The following is a 20,362-nucleotide window of genomic DNA, read 5'->3' as shown; positions in this document are numbered from 1 at the left end:
TTTGATTTAGAAAACTTTTAGCATAAATAAACAAAAGCAGTAAAAACACCACTTAGAAATACTCCATTTAGAAAATGTATTCACATTTTCTCAGGCAAAAGGGTGCATTTTATGTTCAGGTGTGGCTCTGACTTAAAGATCGACCAATAAATCAGGTCAGGTTGGAGCACTTTTATCCAATAGCCCAGTTCCTACCATCGGGACAGCATGACGTAAAATAAGGGCAGTAAAAAAAAAAAATAATGTAAGATTCCCTTAGGGTATTATAATAGGTTATAGGTGGCTGAAAATATGTATAGTACTTACATTTTTACATGTAGCTTATTAAGTCATTTTCAGAGAATTGACTTTATTCAAGGAACTGTTAGGACTTGCCCAGCTTGAAAATCATTTATTCTTATTTACTTACTTATTTTTAAAGATTTTATTTATTTGACAGAGAGAGACACAGTGAGAGAGGGAACACAAGCTGGGGGAGTGGGAGAGGGAGAAGTAGGCTTGCCGCTGAGTAGGGAGCCCAACACAGGGCTCAGCTTGATCCCAGCACCCTGGGATCATGACCTAAGCCAAAGCCAGATGATTAACGATGTAGCCACCCAGGTGCCCCCTGAAAATCATTTAGATTGTGGAGAAAGTCTAAGGGACCACAACAGTTTTTACTTTTATAAAATAGAAGTGCCTGCTATTCCTGTGCAGAAGAAGGTAGAACATATAATGTGTCCTGTATTCCCTTCAGCTCCATACTCTGCAAATTGCCCTCAGGAATGCCTAAAAACTAATGATGAACTGAACAGGTCAACTCACTATGTCTGTATCAGAGGTGTGGAGGTCTTAACTCCTCCCAGTCCAAGTTTATCCATAAAAAGAAGCCCCTTCCTGTCCTATTTATCCACCAGGGTCCCTGTGAGGCTGAACCAGGTCACATGCATGGAAGCACTTAGAAAACAGAAGCCCTACTGAAATTTAAAAAAAAAATTACTATTAAACTTTAATCATAACAGAAAGTGCAAAAATACTTAGCTATTAAAATCTCCGTCTTTCTGAACAGCATCGTGAAGTGTTTAGGAAAAGGGAAACAGACATTGAAAATACCTTTGTTTGATGAAATTTGAGTTTAAGAAGATGGAGATTCTCTTTGTTTTGCTAAGAGCCTAAGAGGAAGAAGCAACATAGAGCTGCTTGACTTCTAGCCCCAGTACATCTGCTTGGCTTCTTCTTGTGATGTGCTAGGCTTATTGGCTATACCTAGGTTTGGAGATAAGAAAAGGCCTGGAGGACAACCTGTGCCTTAACACCCTTGCTATGTCTCCCAAGATTATTAGATACTCCAAGTATCTCACCAACCTCTTCAGATTGGAACCGAATCAGAGCACAGGTTTTCTCTTAGCTCCTCTGAGCCAATTTCCAGCATCTGATCAAAGAAAGAAAGATGACGGCATCACATGTGGGGGTCAGGAATAAATTGCTAGCACTGAAAAGGAGTGCAGTCCTTCACTGTACATCCAGCATCTGGAATTGGACCTGGCCTGATCCGGGACTGGGTGAGTGTTAATCCAATGTAAAACAAAAATAGAGGCCACTATTTGAGGAATGGGAACAAAGTCAAAATAGGGGTATAAGGTAGTCATTGCAGTAGGAGGAGGAAAAATGAGAAATTACTACAGATACTACCCTGTCCTTAGTACTGACTATTCTCATATAATGAATTAGGAAGTAAAAGTTATTCCGGAAGAAATAGTAAATATTGAAAGTAATTTAAAGGCCCATGGCACAAAGATGGAGATTTACCAGAAATATGACCCTTTAATGCAAACTTAATTGGATGATGCCAGACTTCTTAGGTCCAAATCCACAGTCCATCACTTACCACTTATGTGACTTTAGTCAAATCCTGTATCTTCTGTTTTAGCTTCTTTATTTGTAAAATGAATTCTACCCCCAAAGTTGTTGTGGCTATTAAATATAAATATAAATTAATATAAATATAAATACATATAAAAGGTGAGAATAGTGTCTAGGATTTATATACTATGGTAAGCTGATAAGGGATCCCAAAGATGTCTGAATACCTACATGATAGTTAATTTTATGTGTCAACTATGCTGGACAATTGGGTCCAAATTCTTGACCAAAAATTACCCTAAGTGCGTTTTTTTGGATGAGTTAACATTTAAATAGGTAATCTGAATAAAGCAGATTATCCTCCATAATGTGGGTAGGCCTCACCCAATCAGTCAAAGGCCTTAATAGAACAAAGGCTGACCTCCCCCAAGCAAGAAGCAATTCTACCAGCAGAGCACTTTAGGATTTGAACAAAAACTCCTTCCTAGGTCTCCAGCCTGATGTCCTGCCTTGCAGATTTTGGACTTGACAAGCCTCCACTATAGTGTGAGCCAATTCCTTAAAATAAATCTTTCTCTTCTTATTCCCCTCACCCCCACCTTCTGTTGGTTCTGTTTCTCTGAAGAATTCTAATGAATACACCCTGGAGCTTATGAATTTTGAAAAAAATTGGAAAAAGCGTCTTTGAAGGTATGACTAAGGATCTTGAGGTAGAGAGATTATCCTAGATTACCTGGGTGCTAGTCATAAGTACCCTTATTACAGAGACAGACAAAAGAGAAGACAGACACATAGAAGATACTATGAAGATGGAGACAAAGATTAGAGTGCTATGGCCACAAGTCAATGAATCCTAAGCAATGCCAAAAGCCATCTAGACACTAGAGGAGGCAAGAAATGCAGTCTCCCTCAAAACCTCCAGAGGGAACATGTAGTACAGCTGACATACTGATTTTGGATTCCTGGAAGCCAGAACTATGAGAGAATATGTTTCTATAATTTTATGCCACCAAGTTTGTGGTAATTTGTTGTAATACCTCTAGGAAACAAACATACTTATTATTAAGTATCTTCTACTAGTGCTCAGTATCTCCTTGCTTATCAGCCATAAAACCTCAAGTAGACACCAGAAACAGGAAAAAAGCAAGTCAAATTCCCTAGCTTATGTCAATGCCCCATTCACTGATATTTTTACATATTACTCCACAGATCCTTACCCAGGGGGTCATGGTAAATGTTGACCCCCTACTTTTACAGATACTGATAGAAATACTTTCCCCTTCCCTGGCTCCATGAAGGATGGTAGCCCCAAACTGCCTTGGTCTCCAGTGAGGGTGTGAGGGAGAGCTCGCCTGTGAGTTACTCAGTGAATCCCCAACCTCCTTAGGGTTCTCTAACAGCAGTCAGTGGCACTATCACTAGAAGGAGGGGCCTGAACTGCCGTGACACTGGGAGGAATCTCATCAACTCTGTCATGTTTGAAGAAGAAGCTGCCCAATCCTTGGGATGGGGAGGTTAGTGAAGACACTTGATGCCTGGGTCCAAAGTTGGCAAACACAACCCAGGCTCATCTGTACCCTGAGTTCTTGCACTGACTCATGGACTGGGCATGCCAAGGCTTGAGGATGAGGAAAGCTTGCTTCAGCCTGCCATCATGTCAATCTCTAGGGTGGTGTAGGGAATCAAGGAACCAGATGGGTACAAGGTTCCTGATAAAACCGTTCAAGTCGGCTGCTACACATTTCACCTCTGCTCAGGAATCCTCTACTTTGAGGTTTCTTAATCCCCCAATCACTTACTCAGCCCTTCATTATTATTTTTTGTATCTCTGTACCTCCTGTACTGCTATTCTTTAAATAAACCCACCATTTCTATGTTAGCTTCATGCTAACACAATCTACAAATTTATGAGTTTGATGCAATGTGATAATGTGATGACTATGTTACTCAGAGTCATCATAGACATTTTTTTATAAGTTTTTTTTTTAAAGATTTTATTTATTTATTTAACAGACAGAGATCATAAGTAGTCAGAGAGGCAGGCAGAGAGAGAGAAGAGGAAGCAAGCTCCCTGCTGAGCAGAAAGCCTGACATGGGGCTTGATCCCAGGACCCTGAGATCATGACCTGAGCCGAAAGCAGAGGCTTTAACACACTCAGCCACCCAGGCGCTCCCATAGACATATTTTTGCTGCTGAAAACTATCCTGGGTATCTTTAGCAGTCAACCTATCCCTGTGTATCATACATACACTAGGGGAAGCAGATGCTGCCACTGTGTATATGGGATTTTGGGCTTGGGGCTCACTGGGGTATAAGAAGGTCCCCTGAGCTAGGGTCAAAGGAAGATATTATAGAAACTCCTTTTCTATCTAGTGCTAACAAAATTAACCAATGGTCAAGGCAGAACCCCTTTCTCTATCTGTCTATCTTAAACTCCTTGCATTTCACCCTTTCAGGGGATAAAGAGTTTCTCTTCCAATTCCTCAGAGCAGGGGAGGATGGAGTTGTTCCCTTGACAGGCTGTAAGTGGCAAAAGAATAAGGTGGCCTTGAGATGTAGAGTAGCAACTGGCTAACCAGAAGGAATCTGCAGACACTCCGGGTCAGAGAACCAAGGCATGAAGACTTCACAGTTCAGTCGTAGCAGAGTGGGGCAGGCCAGCAAGGCAACACCAGGCCATACAAGAAATATGAAAAAGGCCATAAGAACAGCATCACTGGGGCCCTGACTCATTTTATATTCACATCTAGGAACTGAGGATTTAGGAATCAGCCAGCAGTGACATGTGGACCTGCCTCCACATGGGACCGAAAGGAAATGCCTGGGACTTCTGATGACTCTGAGCTATGGAGGGGGTCGTGGTAAATAACTCTGGAAAAGAAACTCATCATTCATGGAGTCTCAGCATCTGGCTTATTCCAGATTGGGGTCTATCACTTGTCTTCCCCCAGTTTCTTCAGCCAGCTTCACATTCATGACCTAATTACATTTCAGGTTCTTTTTAGCTATAGTTGTAGTTTTTCATTTTTGTTTTATTAGGTAGTAACACCTCGGCTGCATCCTTCTCCAGGGTTCTGCCTTGCACGGTTTCGGTTGTAGTCTGTGCTGGGTTTCCCCAGCAAAGGAGCAGAAACATGACTGGTCTGAGAGGGGCAGGCTACCTGGTTATGCTCAGGACTCCGAAGCACCTGCTGGAATGAGGCAGCTGAGTTCTGTTCACCTGGGTAATTGGGAATGGCAACCTCTCTCTCAGAGAACCCCCATATCTGTCCTCTCTGCGTGTCCACCATGCCCCAGTGCATCTTACTATTCCTGGAAACCACCTCCTAGAGGCACGTTCTCTGGACAAATTCTATCGCTTTGAGCATCATCGGTCATGGAAAGGTTTTTTAAAAAAATGTTAATAACTTGGTTCATTTATATAAAAAGGTCAATATTAGATAATGTCTTTCCCCCTGTGTCTCATCTACACCGTAACATAATGTTCTGCCCTAGCAATGCGCGCTCTGTGACACCAATGCAGGAAATAAATGGGTATGGATTGAAATAATTATGAGAAAAGGCAAAAATTATTCTGAAACTGATGCTGACTTTTTCTTCCAGTCTGTTTTTTGTTTGTTTAATAAAACATCTAATGCAAGAAATTAAAAAATAATGATAGGACAATGTCAGTTTATTCTAGCGGATCAATAGGAGCCATAAATCTAAATTTAGCACTATATTTAATAAAACCCTCCACGTTCCCTGCATTAGAGTCCAGGAAACTGATTTGCTCCATCCCAATTGCTTTCTCTGCACATCAAGCTAAATATTCTATCTAATCACCTGCTTTGGTGCCTTCCAAACACACATAACTCAAAACCTGCCTCAAAACTGGTCTAGGTGATAAACCTTATTAGCCTTTTTACAGGAGTTATGTTGATTCTTCCTTTTTATACATTATTCTTAATTATCTTTGCTTCTTTGCAATTCATAACTTGGGCCACCTAAAAACGTACAAGTTATTACTCCATGTAGCTTTGCTCTCGCATCTCTGACAGAGCATACTTTAGTTTCGGAGAACTTTCACAGTCTGATTTTCATGCTTCGCCTAGGTGCTTCAGAGTTCTCCGAAGCAAAAACAACATGATTGACACCAAAAGTTTCTTTGGGGGAGTGTGAAGGAAGAGGGCTGGGATAGAAATGCATGTGGGACAGGGGGCAAAGAGCAAGGGTTTCCACTGAGTTTCTACCAACAGTTTTGAAATCATGATAGCAAACGTACACCATTCAAATTATGCAGCCGCAGCTTTTTACATCATCCAAACTCGGGAGGACAAATATCCACTCAGAATGAAGAGATACGCCTTCTCCATCAGTATTTATGGGTTGCTGAAGACACCGTTTCATACAGAGCACATAAAGTATGCATTTCTGTATCAGAGGACGTGGGTTATGACATACCAATACATTTACTTAAAAATAAAAAAAGTCAAAATGGTTTGGTGGTGACAATTTCAAATAGTTCCACCTGAAAAGCAGGGAAAACTGAAACCTCTCTGCCAGTCCAGTAAATACTGATAGCACTCTGGAAATCCCCAGGATGGAGTCATGTCACTGAATTTCAAAAATGACATTAGCTAACATTACATTCGATTTGCTTCTAGTTTTTGGACCATATAAAAATTTCACACGGTCGTTCCATATGTTGTTCATCAATCTGTAGCTATGCTTCCTTCGAGGAAGGCTTAACTGAAGCTTGAGTAGTCCCTCCTTCCGTGACATGACGGTTCTCAAGGCCGTTGGTCTAATCCTTCTCTTACATCCTTTCCCCCCAAAGAACATGATGACATACTTTTAAATTTCGAGCAATAGAAAATCTTATTCAGAAGTAAAAATTCCTTCATTTTCCTGAATCCCTGAGATAACCAGACCTTCCAGATTTCTTTTTTCTTTTTTAAGAGAGAGAAAGAAAGAGATGGGGGAGGGGCAGAGGGAGAGGGTGAAAGAGATTATCAAGTAATTTCTGCACTGAGTGTGGAGCCCAACATAGGGCTCCATCCAAGGACTCTGGGATCATGACCTGAGCCAAAATGCAGGGTCAGAAGCCCAACCAGCTGAGCCATCCAGGCCCCTCGGATGGTAAAGAACTTTGCGTACATGTATTGACATTTGGATTTGTTCTTTTGTGATTTTCCCCCCCCCTATTTGGGAGGATGCTTTTGCAATTATCAGTTCCCTATCTGAAATTGGGTTAAAACAAATCAACCAACAGAAAGAGGGTGAATGGGATCACCAGCTAGGAGGCTCACTGCAAGGACACTCAGAAATATGAACGGATAGCAGGAACATGAGTCTGATAGACTACATCAGCAGTGCTGCAGGACACGGTGTCTCATTTCTGCTCGTCTCTGTGTGGATGTGGGGAATAGCCAGGCCCCCTCTACAAGGAAAGGAAAAAATGACTATTTGTACCCCAGGTCCACTTCTTCCCAGTTTAGCAACCTCAGTGGACAGATAATATCTCTTTTCAATTTCTGTTTATTAATCTCAGGGACGTACTCTAGTTGGGATGTAGATGCTTGGGACAATACCTGTGTCCAGGAAAACGGGGTACAGTGACTATGCTTAGGGCAAGTGCCCAGCCTCATGTCAAGGAGGGAAGCTCTATTGTCACAGAAGTTTGATGGAGGATAAATATTTTGAGTAGCCCAAAATAATAGTCACTACAGCCAATGATAGTGTCTGTTTATTCTCTTGACTTCCTACGGCAACGAGAGACTGCACCCACCAAATGTTGCTTATGTATGTTTCCCCTTCTCGCCCAGTCCTTGGGGCTAGCAAAACTGATTCTTAGAGCACTGGCCTGGACAATGTCTGCACGGATGTAATGCCACTGTCCCCTTCCCTCCTCCATGGAACTGGGAAGAGGGAGAGCTTAAATCCTAACAGTGTAGTTCCCAGTTCATTAACTCAAGTCTCTTTTCCTTGAGGTCTAAATTACAATTTTTTTGAGTTGCTGTCCTCTATTTATTTTGTATCTTACTCGGGACTTAATAAGTTGTCACCTTCTCCTAGATGTCCCCACTCTGGTTGGAGCACCTGTTCACTATGTTCCTAAGCCCCCTACCACGTGACCCTCACATTGCCAGGACCATCTAAAGACCCGTATTCTGATCATTCATTACCACTGTACTGTCATCTCCCTGAGAGCATAGAACTTTGATATCCTCAGCATTGGGCAGCATACAACAGGTTCTCAGTCAACATGTGTTGAAAGAAGAATGAAAATATAAAATAAGAAAGAGCAGATGGCTTCTAAGTTTCTGATTCTAGTGTTCTTTGGATATTATTGTATCTTTTTCATGCCTTAGCCTAGCCAAAATACACATACTAGATAGTCTCTGAGGAATATACAGGCTCAGGTTTGGGTGAGAAGCTGATTTTCTTGGTTAGATGAGTCTGATTGTGCAATGCTGCAATTACTTCCTCCTCTGAAGATAACGTGATCTACAGAAAGAAGTCTAAAATGTAGAAACAGATGGCTCTGAGTCTAGTACTTAAAAGACAGGTGAGCTTGAGCAATTAATCTCTTTAGCATCTTTAAAATTAGACTAATAAATCAAGATGGAAAGATAAAAGAACAAAAGATGACTAACAATGACCGCCACGTGCTCAATTTGGGCAGCACATATACTAACAATGACGGGTACTCAGGAATGTTAGGATCTAAAACAACTGAGCACGGTCCTCCCAAATGGTAGGCACTCAGTAAATTATTTACTAAATGAATTAATCAAGTACCTGCCCATTATACAGTCACTGCTTAATGAAAGATAAACCAAATAGATAATCTGGGTTAGATCACAGAATATCCACAGGAGGTCAGTGGAACTAATAGAAGCCAACTCATTAATGAACTAAGATCATATTTTGCCCATCTTTCTACTGAAAGCTACTTAAAGCCACCAATACTTATCCCTACTCTCTGTAATTAGATAATGGAGAAATCCATTTGGTCTTGTCTAATGCAGAATAGGTATAGTGAAATTCACATACCTCAGTTTTAGCATCTTACTATGCTGAGTTCTTATCTGATCTGTACTACTTTATCAATTTCTGTAGTATTTTTCTGGGATTTACTTGGAGAAAGATCAGCTAAGTCTGTTCCTAGATAGGTCTGCTGTCCCGTTCTCAGTGGAAATGGCATATGTAGGGGGCTCCAAGACAGTGCAGATTTCAAGGAAACAGAAAGGGAATGTGCATTTGAGATCAGAATGGGAATGCAAGTATTGTGTGTGAAATAGAAATTAAGCTTATTTCTTCCCTACAATATCTAATTTAGGTTACTGAGTATGTAAAACAGGCACCAAACACTATTCAGAAAGAGAGTCGAAAGAATGTGAGGTGGCACAATCCCAGATTTTGGAAAGAATTGGGTCTTTATTTACCCTCCTACAATCCATCTCTTTGGGATCGCTATTTTTCATTTGAGTATAATACTATTTATTTATTTATTTTTTAAATTTATTTTTATTTTTTTAAAGATTTTATTTATTTATTTGACAGAGAGAAATTACAAGTACACTGAGAGGCAGGCAGAGAGAGAGAGAGAAGGAAGCAGGCTCCCTGCTGAGCAGAGAGCCCGATGCGGGACTCGATCCCAGGACCCTGAGATCATGACCTGAGCCGAAGGCAGCGGCTTAACCCACTGAGCCACCCAGGCGCCCAAATACTATTTATTTTTAAAATGGAAAAATATGGTACAAAGAGGAGGGAATCCAACATAATAGGTTAAATTTTCTAGCAGACTTTACCTTGAACAGGTTAAGAGGATAGATACTTGTATTAAAAGTGGGATTTATATTGTGAGTTGTCACTGTGTTGAGAAAGAAACACTTGACCAGCAATCAGGAGATTTGCTCAGTCACTGTGACCTAGAGTAAGTCACTTGACCTCCCTGCAATGTAAATTCCTCCTTACCTAATCATATCTCTGAACAATATTACTGTGAAACCACCAAAAGGAGCCAGACCCTCATTCCCTCATATACATTCAAGCACATTCATTCAGCACCCAGAGCAACTCTGTATGTGTTAGTTTCTTAGAGATTTAATGCAGGGACTTCACTGCATCAAGAAACTATACAATACAATGGTTAAGGAAGGGCTCTGGAATCAAATTGACAGAATTTGAGTGCCCATTCCACCAGTGGTCCACTGTGTGCTCTTCTGCCTCCCTTTTCCACATTTCAAGGACCCTTGTGGCTACAGTGGATACTTGAATAACCCAGGATAATCGTAACATCAGCGGAGTGGCAAAATTTTTCCCTTTTGCATCTTCAGTTCCCCCTTGCCTTGTGACATAAAACATTCACAGGTAGAGGAGATTAGAATGGCCATCTTTTGCGGGGTGGGACAGGAGGCCCAGCATTTTTCTGTTTACCAGTCTGCAGCCTCCCAATGTATAATATCATCAATTTTTTAAAATCAATTTATTTTAGTGGCTAGATAGCACCTAATTATGCTTTAAATTACATTTTCCTAATGACCAATAATGTTGAACATCTTTTCATGCCTTTTTTTTTTTTTTAACCATCATATGTCTTCTATGGTGAAATGTTTGCTCAAATCTTCTGCCCATTTAAAAAATTGGGTCATTTGTTTTCCTATTATAGAGTTTGAGAATTCTTTATACATTATTGATTATAGCCTTTAATCAGATATGCATTTGGCAAATATCTTCTCCTGGTCTATGGCTTTTCTTCTCATTTTCTTTAGCAGTGTTTTTTTAAAAAAGAAGATTTAAATTTTAATGACATCCAATTAATAACTCTTCTTTTTATGATGCTTTATTTATTTATTTAGGTCCCAAGAAATCTTTGCCTTACCCATGGTCACAAACATTTTCTTCTAAGTTTCTTTCTAGAAATTTTATAGTTTTTGGTTTTATATTTGGATCAATGATCCATTTTGTGTTGAATTTTTATAGGTACCAAGTGTTGATTCAGGTTTATTGTTTTGAACAGGACTCCCAGTTGTTCTAGTACCACTTCTTGAAAAGAAGAAATTTAATTTTCACCTTCATATATTTATTTAAAAAATACTAAAGGAAAGCTTTCCAACATTTTTGATTTTTCATAACTTCAAAAAGTTTCAGCTGTTTTTGATTTTTTATTACCTAATGTGCTAATGATAACACTCTTGAAACTGAAACATCCATTCATTACAAACCAAGTTAGACACACAGCAAGACAGTCAATACACATCTCCAGATTTATGATAAGTAATTGATTTCTCACTGTCATGAATAGGACCTAAATAATTTGATTATATATTTAACTAGTTAGGGACACGCATTAGCAGAATTTTATTTCATGCTTGTTTGCACCTGCAAACATTTTCTTCTTGTTTAAAGAATTGTTCCATTTGGTCTGCCTGATACAATTTTGCTCAATAACATTGTGTTGATGGCCATCACTCAACCTCACTTATAGAAGGTATGATGAACTCTCAAACTGCCCTTTCCCATCTGGTCTGACCACTTTGTACCTACTGTCAACTTCATTGGCACAATAGCCTTACAGTCCCATGATTGTTTTTGAGAATAGAATTTTGGGGGAAGTTATTTAAGCCAAGAATAAAAGTATGGGAGACCCATGGAGCTGATATTCTTGAAATCACATCTGTATGCATCTAATAAACTTCTGACATTTACTTTTCATAATCATCCAGTATAAGCCTTGTGTTCTATTGATGCAGAGTGGGTGGAGGAAGGAAGACTTCAAATACCTACCGATTTGGAAATCATTTGAAATAGCTTTTTACAATAGGGAGCAAATGATGTTGCCTCAGACCCAAATGTCATTGGCTGATTATAATACATATTCTTTTTTCTGTTTGTTTTAACGTGAAATCACAAAAGTTGGGGTGCCTGAGTGGCTCAGTTGGTTGAGCATCTGACTCTTTGATTTCAGCTCAGGTCATTATCTCAGAGTCCTGGAATGGAACTCTGCACAAGGTTTTGTTCTCAGGAGGGTGTCTGCTTGAGGATTCTCTCTCTCCCTCTTCCTCTGCCCCTCCCCCTGCTTGTGCTCTCTCACTCTCTCAAATAAATAAATAAATAAATAAATAAGTCACAAAGCTCTTGAATCAGATTGAAGTTTCATTCTGGGAGGTGGATATATGCATTGATTTAGTCAATGGAGCTGTGACTGGCTGCTTTTTTTTTTTTTTTTTTTTTGTCACATTAGTTATATGATTCGTTTATCCATAGTCCTTCAGAACAGAGGATAGCAAGGATATAATGTCTCACAGTTAGTGCTTTGAGATACTTTATTAACTGTCTGAAGAGCTACAGATCTCAGATTCCTGATGGGAAAAGCAGCAAGGAAGTGGCCTGCACAAACTTGAAAAATGTTTGGCATGCTAGGCCCACTACCCACCTTTAAGAGATACAGTATACATGTTAGCAACCCTAGGAAGTCCTATAACAAGGAAACTTATGTCCCACAAACAGTGTAGCAAATGTTAAGCTAGAAGATATAAAGAAATCATAACATTTATGCCATTTTTTTCTTATTCTCTCAGTTCCTTAACTTCTTCCCCTCCTCTAAATGCTATGTTTGGTTTTTTTTTTTTTTTTTTCATTTTTCTTCCACCCTACTCTAAGTTTAATGTTTACAAGTAATAGTGGGTTGGTGGGATATATTTTCTTAGTATGCATAAATCAACAAATGAAAATGGTGCCAGGCCTCTCTTAAAAAGGAAGATAATGTTACTGACCAGCCTTATTATAGAGGTTAAGTGAAATATCTTTATGAGATAAAACAGAAAAGATAAAACAGAAATTGTTTATACTTCAAAATGAATGCCAGAAGTTGCATTTGCCCTAGGTGAACAAGTGAGGAAATACGTTCAATGGGTCCTTCTCATCTTTGCTTGTCCCCAGCCCTGGAGTTAGGATGCTCAAGGCTACAGTTATTTCAGATTTGGTTTATCAGGAAGACTTTATGGGATGTAACATCTTGGGAGCTTTTCACCTCCTTGAGAATCTACACATTCTTGTGTGATTTGGGAAGACATTTTACACCTGCCTACATAAACTTTACACTGTTTTGTGAGAGCAAGAGAATGACAGAAGGATCTCTAATAGCGAGGCAATGCTAGCTGTCCAAGAGCACAAAGCTTGTGTCTGGGACAATGGCTGGGGCAGCAGGTGATTCTATGAAGTGGGGGTAGGAGGGGGAGTCTAGGTCTTAGGCTCCAGTCTTCCTTGTTATGTGGACACCGCTTTCTTTCTACTGGGCTCCCAAAGGTTCTGATAGCTATCTGAATTTAACCATCCAGTTCTTTGCTCAGTCTAATTCTGGATAAAGAAGAACTCATCGCTGGATTTCATGTATGAATTTCCATTGGAGAAATCCTTAGGGTTTCAAGTTGAGACCGACATAGGATCTCAGTCTTCTCTGGCTGAGTTGGAACAACAGAGGAGTAAGGTCTTTGCAAACATCAGGAAAGGAAGGAGAGGCATGCAGACTTGTAACTTCCCTCCTTTAATTTGAGCGTCAAATTTGCAAAAGAGAAATAATCTCTCAGGAATTCCCTTTCGAATTGGATGATTCCAAGCATGACCCAGTAATTGGGCACTTGAGCAATTAGCAAGATGAGTCATGGCCAGAGTGAAATCTCCTTGGTAAAGAAGCAACATTTCTCTTCCCCAGAGCACTTGACAGCTCAGACTGAACTGCCTACTGCCTCTGAGGCTGCCTCCTCCTGGGAGATGGTACGCTGATAATTCAGAGATGATCTGTGGTGTGACAGATCCAGGGTTTACAAACCAGATTGGAAAACATACAGCAAGTCACTGTGAAAGAGTGAAATAAGTCTTAATCCTCTCGTTCAATAAAATATTTCTAAAATAGACTATTGGCATTACTTTTGATAACTTCTTCCTTTGGAGGGCAATCTTACTGTATTTTAGAGTTCCATTACAATACTTACTGTATTTTAGAGTTCCATTACAAAAGGAGTCAGATAAAATCTGTAGGCCAGGTTTTATGGTTTTGTTTTTTAATAATTTTTCACCCTTTACATAAACAAAAAAAATTATTTTTATGGTTCTCTGGAGAGTTACTGACCTGGAGATAAGTGATTTTGTTTTGTTTTGTTTTAGAGCCTCAAGAAATGTCCTAAGAAATAATTTGACAGAACAGCATTCAAGTCATACAATTTTCAGCCAAAGGGAACAGCACTCAATTTTTATGCTGACACTTTTGAAATTGGTAATTTAAGGGGGGTGCTGCAGTATGCTCCTGCAGTCAACGAAAACTCAAATTCTAGAATTCTCCAAAGCATATGATCAGTTGGATCCTTGAGTCTTTAAGACCATGTTCTCAGGACACGGTGACATTTGTGAATTGCAATGCATCTAATGCAAAGATCCCCTGACTGGATCCCTAGATTAGCTTTAAGGCTGACATAATGGCTGGCAAACTCCTTGTGCTGGGCACCTGCTTTGCGTGGGAGACCTTTATGTGCTCGATGCAGGCAAATCCAGGTATGCTGTCTTACTCATCCAAGATGTTCTTTTCTGCCTCTGCTTCTTTTGTTTCCCCATCGTGCACCAGGAGATGAGACTGAGGGTTATACACAGGCCAGAGTCCTACTGTTGTGAAATACACACTTGACAAGAGCTAGAATAACTTTGCATCTTTTAAAAGTTGTAAGTGAACTTAATGTCACCTCATTACATTCTCATAGAATTTCATGCTTATGAAAAAACCAGTACTCCTTTGTACCACTGCCACATTATGAACACTGTAGTACACTGCATTTCCTTTTTTATACTGGCTGCCAGGAAGCTCAGAAGTTGCCATGTGCTCTCTCTTTCCAAGTTTCATTAACCTCAGTGTTCTGTACAGTTTTTCTCTGCCAAGACATCTTCATTACATTGATTTTGCTTTCTTGTTTTTAATCATTCTATTATGTCTCTGCCTTTCAGTATAAGCAGCTAGAAAGCACATAGAACCCATTTATTCTACCTGTAGAATATTTAACCTGCTCTATCTTTGTTCCTGGTACTTTTTAGAGCAATCATTTTCTTATTGGGGGATATTCTTTTTAGGTGTCCATTCTTAGGTATATTACCATGAGCAGTGATGAAAGATAGGAATACTAGGTATGTGTGGTTCAGAAAAGCTCCTTGATTTTTACATGTTTTCAACTTCCTCCTCCTGTAAAGAGCAATATTTTAAAACTTCAGCATGATACACTCTGACCTAGTAGGTCTGGCACTGGGTCCATATGTGTGCACTTAATTTTTTTTTTCTTAAAGGAATATTTACATGGAGGATATGAAACACTGTTAGGAGGACCCAGGAGCAATGATTAACCAAAGTTAAAAAAACAAAACAAAACAAAACAAAACCGTGGGCAACACGTGGAGATTAACTTCATTCTACATGTCAAGGACAAATGCAGATTTCATTTCCAAAGAATATTCCCTGCCTCTGTGGGACTGCAAGGCAGGTAAACTGGATTCTGGTCTCTGCTCTGCCTGGCATGTTGGTAACCTTGAGAAGTCCACTGAATGACCATATCTCTCAATGTCCTCAGCTATAAAACATTTCAGAAGGCTTGTGATCAAAAGGACTCTTTCCACCCAGAAAATGCAATGATTCTTCATCACCATCCTGGGAGGTGGCAGATTTAGAGCCAGGAGGAATTGTAATGCCACCAGATAGGCAATGAGTTGGAGAATGATGGAAAAAGCCTTTTCTGGAAAAAAGCTATATGGCTTGGTTCTCTGCCAGGAAGTGCATATCCACTTTTGGTCCCCAGCATTATAAATGTGAAAAGTGAATTCACAATTTTTGCCAAATGCAGTTGTTAAATACTCACAATCAATGAAGCAGATCTGTCAATTTAATTTCGCTTGGAATAAGGGATGCTGACCGAAAGAGATCCCTGGAAGGCACTGAGCAGACCAGCTGGGCAAAAGGATATTTAAGCTCTGTCCCTTAAACTCTAGACCCATTTCACCTGGGGATTATGATTCCCTCAACTCTGAAAATTAAAATTCCTTTGCAACAATGACCACTTGAAATTAATCAGTTCATAATCCCATGTCTCTTTTGGAAGTAGACACGAACAAGACTAATTACCTTCAGTATGAAGAAATTTTTTTTGTCAGTAACCTCAACTCATTTTCCATTGCTGTAACTTATAGTACAGCACTATATTTTAAACAGAGAAGATGTAATTAAATTAGAATTCGTGGTGGAAACCAGTGGTGGCTGATAATAATTGCTTTTCAGACACCACTATAATTGGTGCTCCAAGGATTTTATTTCAAAGCATCAAAGTCAATTTAGAAAGCGTGCTTTATCTGGACTTGAGCTGCTTTGATGAAGACACTACGTCTTCATATGTCTAGGTTTTCTTAAATTTAACTAAGCTGTTTTTTAATGATTATGTTAATAATTACAGTACTACAACACTGTTTTATGGACACTGGAAGATAAATTCAAATCCCCTTCTGCCTATTAGTTCAAGTTGTAACCACAAAATGTACACAATCTTTGCTCATTAACTGTTTGATAAGCCTTTGAAACTCCACAACCAATAAAAATTCCTTTATCATTCCTTACCTCCCATGCAGTATTTAATACATTAAAAAACAAGGCACAAGAGGAAGCTTGTTAATGAATACCTTGATATAGCACTTGCTGTTGTTCATGCTGTTTCCTTTATGTGGAATGTCTCCCCCTTTTTGTTCTGGTCCAATGGATAATATCCTACTTACCCTTCAAGTCCCAGCTTAGCTGCCACATGTTATGGACTGAATGTTTGTGTCTCCCTTAAATTCTTGTGTTAAAATTCTAACTCCTAGGGTGCATGGGTGACTCAATTGGTTGAGTGTCTGACTCTTGGTTTGGGTTCAGGTCATGATCTCAGGGTTGTGAGATCGAGCCCCATGTCTGGCTCCACACTCAGCAGGGCATCTGCTTGAGGTTCTCTCTCTTCCTCAGGTCCTCTCTCTCTCTAAAATAAATAAATAAATCTTTAAAAAAATTTTTTTGACACCCAATATGATGGTATTAGGAGGTTGGGCCTTTGGGAGGTAATTGGGCCTTGAAGGTAAAGACCTCAAGAATGGGATCCGTGCCCTTAATAAGAGGAGGAAAGAGCTTGCTTCCTCTCTTTTTGCTCTCTACCATATGAGGATACAATGAGAAGATAGCCATCTGCAATCCTGGAAGGAGGCCATCACCAAGAACCCAACCACTCAGGCACCCTGATCCTGGACTTCCAGCCTCCAGAGCTATGCAAAATAAATGCTTCCTCTTGAAGCCCCCACCCAGTCTATGACTTTTTGTTATAGCAGAGTGAGCTAAGATACCACGTTTTCTATAAAGTCCTCTATGATTGTCACAAGAAGAGTTCATCATTCCAAATCTCAGATTCAGAAGCTTAACTATGGTGATCACAGGGCTACGTTGATGATAAAATCAGTGAATTTGAGGGAGGGAAACTGAAAGGATAGCATTATCCCTGTTATCCATCTTTCTCTGCTTACCCATTAAGATGCTGCCTGCTTAAAAACATGGGATACAACACAAAAGTTAGCTAGAGGTTAGTCGTCAGGACGAAATTTTCACTTCTATAATCAGTTATCTGCAGAATGGCATTCTGTGTCTGACAGAAGGCACTGAGATCCTGAGGTAGACATATGATCTTGCTGTGTGACCTTGGTAAAGTCACTTGACTTTTCGGAGTTTCAGTTTTTCTCTTGTGCAAAGCAAGTTTATGAAACTAAATGATCATGAAGATTATTTTTGCCTCCAGTATTCTATGAATATAATTACAGGTGGTACAAACATTAAAATTGTGCCCAAGGTATTTATAGCATTAAAACTAATTAATAAGCTACCTAATCATGCCAACAGAGATCGAATTTCTCCTACGCAATTACTGTTTCTGGCTTCATAAAGACAAAGTAAAACAAAATGTCATTATCTTACCATTCTGTGCAAACTTCATCAGTTCTATGGAATGTGCAGGGTAATTAACAACCAGAAGGAGAACTCTTTATCTCACTTTTGCAGTATCACTTTGACACAGACCTGAGTCTCTCCACTTTTGCAGGGAACATGCACAATTCTCTAAATGTTTGCTTGTTCTGTGGAGGATAGAAAAACCAAAACCCAATGACAGATCTAATGATGGCTACCATTATGTTTTTATTGTTATTACTATTATCATTACTTGTAATAATAGCACTGCCAGTAATAGTGTTAACATTTGCTGACCATACTCTGTGCCAGGCACCAAGATGAGTATTTCATATGGATTCTGTCATGCACACAATGCTATGAGGTAGGTGCTCTCATCACTGCTTTTTTTTTTCTTTTTTTAAAAAATTATTTTAATTAATATATAATGTATTATTTGCCCCAGGGGTAAAGGTCTGTGAATCGTCAGGCTTACGCACTTCACAGCACTCACCATAGCACATACCCTCCCCAATGTCCATATAACCTAAACACCTGGTTTCTCCTGAGCAAACAGGCTCAGAGAGGTCAAATAACTTGACTAGGATTGCCAGATGGTGCGCGGCAAAAACGGGATTCAAATGCAGGTCAAGCTGAACCAGAGTCCTGGCTCTCAGCAAGAAAGTTACACTGACTTATGCTTAGTATCACTGGTCAGGATTAGCACCCAGTTTGTAGAGGACTGGCTCTACAAGGAACTAACAAGAAGGATGATATTCAGCTGCTATGTACATGTATGGCTGCTAATTCTGTTATCCATTTCCAGTGGGGGAGAGGGTTTTACTGTACATCCAGTCAATTCTCAGAAAATAGCTGGGTGTCCTACTATTCAACTTAATTTTGACACTATCTTCCTGGAAATAGAGTCAGATTTGAGAGGTTAAGGGCTCAGTCTTACAAGCAAACCCACTTTCTCTCCCAACAGACAGACAGATACACACGCACATGCACACACAATGCACCAATATGAAGTCCAGGTTGTTCCCTGGTCTCCTGATTGACTGGCTATGGACTGCAGGTTCCCATGAGCCCCTCCTTATGTTTGATTAATTTTCTAGAGTGGCTCAGAGAACTCGGAGAGACATTTTACTTACTAGTTGGCTTGTTTATTATAAAAGGATATTATTGTTAATCGCCAAATGGAAGAGATGCATAGAGCAAGGTAAGGGGAAAGGACACAAAGCTTCCATGCCCTCCCTGAGCATGCCCTCTTCCCAAAGCTCCAAATGTTCACCAATCTGGAAGCTCACTGAACCCTGACCTTTGGGTTTTTATGGAGGCTTCATAACATAGTCATAATTGATTAAATCATTGGCTACTGGTGATTGATTCAAACTCTAGCCCTTGTCTTTTCCCTAGAGACTGAGGGTGGGACTGAAAATTCCCACCCTCCAACAAGGTGTTTAGTGCACTGGTAACTGAGCTCCATCCTTAGGTTCTTTCCCAAAGCCACCTCATTTACTATACAAAAGGCATCTTCACTGTTCTCACCACATAGGAAATTCAGATAGTTTCATGAACTAATACATATATTAGTAACACAATGTGTGTGTGTGTGTGTGTGTGTGTGTGTATCACATTGTGATAATGTGTTTTATAATAATTATACATGTTATAAAAACACATTATCACAATGGCTTTCCCAGTACTTAAAATACAGCAACAGCCTTATTGGTTAGATGTTGTTGTTGTCCTGAGTCCTTGACCCTTGGCTTCAAGCTGCTGTGGCTCCTCCCATGGCTTTACTTCTACCTGCCACATTTCCAGCATCTACCCAAGACCTATGTCTGCCCCAGGGTTAAGGCTGGCAACTAAGTTGTCTCGTTATTGCCCCTGGGGAAATGATGATGAATTAAAAAAATACTGCTCTTAGTAAACAGAACTATGTGTCAATTTGCTCTGTGTGTTTGGGGTTGAGGGTCTGTGTTTTTGTCTTATGGGTGGATGGAGTGGTTGGGATGAGAGACTGTCTTAAGTGTTTTGGGCTGCTATAATCAACATATTATGGGATGGGGGGCTCAACAAACATTTAGCTCTCATAGCTCTCGAGTCTGGGAAGACCAAGATCAAGATGCTAGCAAATGTGGTATCTGGTGAGGTCCTGCTTCCTGGTTCATAGCCTCTGCCTTCTGGGTGTGTCCTTACATAGCAGAAGAGATGAGGGAACTCTCTAGGATCTCTTTTATAAGGGCACTAATCCCATTCACGGGGGCTCCACTCTCGTGACCTAAGTACCTCACAAATACCCCACATTTTATTACCATTGCATTCGTGATGTGATGATGATAAATGTTAGTGTTAGGAGTTTAATATACGAGTTTTGGAGGGACGCAAGCATCCAGTTCATAACAGAGACTTCCTAAAGTTCTGGTCTCCCAAGGACAATGTTAAAAACAATGAATTCATGACACTTCAATAGCATCATTCTAAATACCATCCATGATAACACCAACCAAGGGCTCTTTGGTGAGTGACTTGGTCAACTT

The 20,362-nt window shown here is 39.9% G+C and overlaps 1 long non-coding RNA gene across 2 annotated transcripts in view; it reads right to left on the bottom strand.

Moving 5' to 3' along the window:
- LOC309853449 overlaps positions 1 to 20,362 on the bottom strand; it is a 391,799-nt gene that overhangs the window by 55,292 nt on the left and 316,145 nt on the right. For both annotated transcript variants that reach the window (XR_014305692.1, XR_014305693.1), the window contains exon 3: positions 17,847 to 18,004. This is a non-coding gene — a long non-coding RNA (uncharacterized lncRNA). The remainder of the gene's footprint in view (positions 1 to 17,846; positions 18,005 to 20,362) is intronic.

Source organism: Mustela nivalis (assembly GCF_964662115.1).
Source record: "Mustela nivalis genome assembly, chromosome: 1".
NCBI lineage: Eukaryota > Metazoa > Chordata > Mammalia > Carnivora > Mustelidae > Mustela > Mustela nivalis.
Note: the sequence above shows the minus strand (reverse complement) of the source record. Positions and strands in the feature narration are given on the sequence as shown.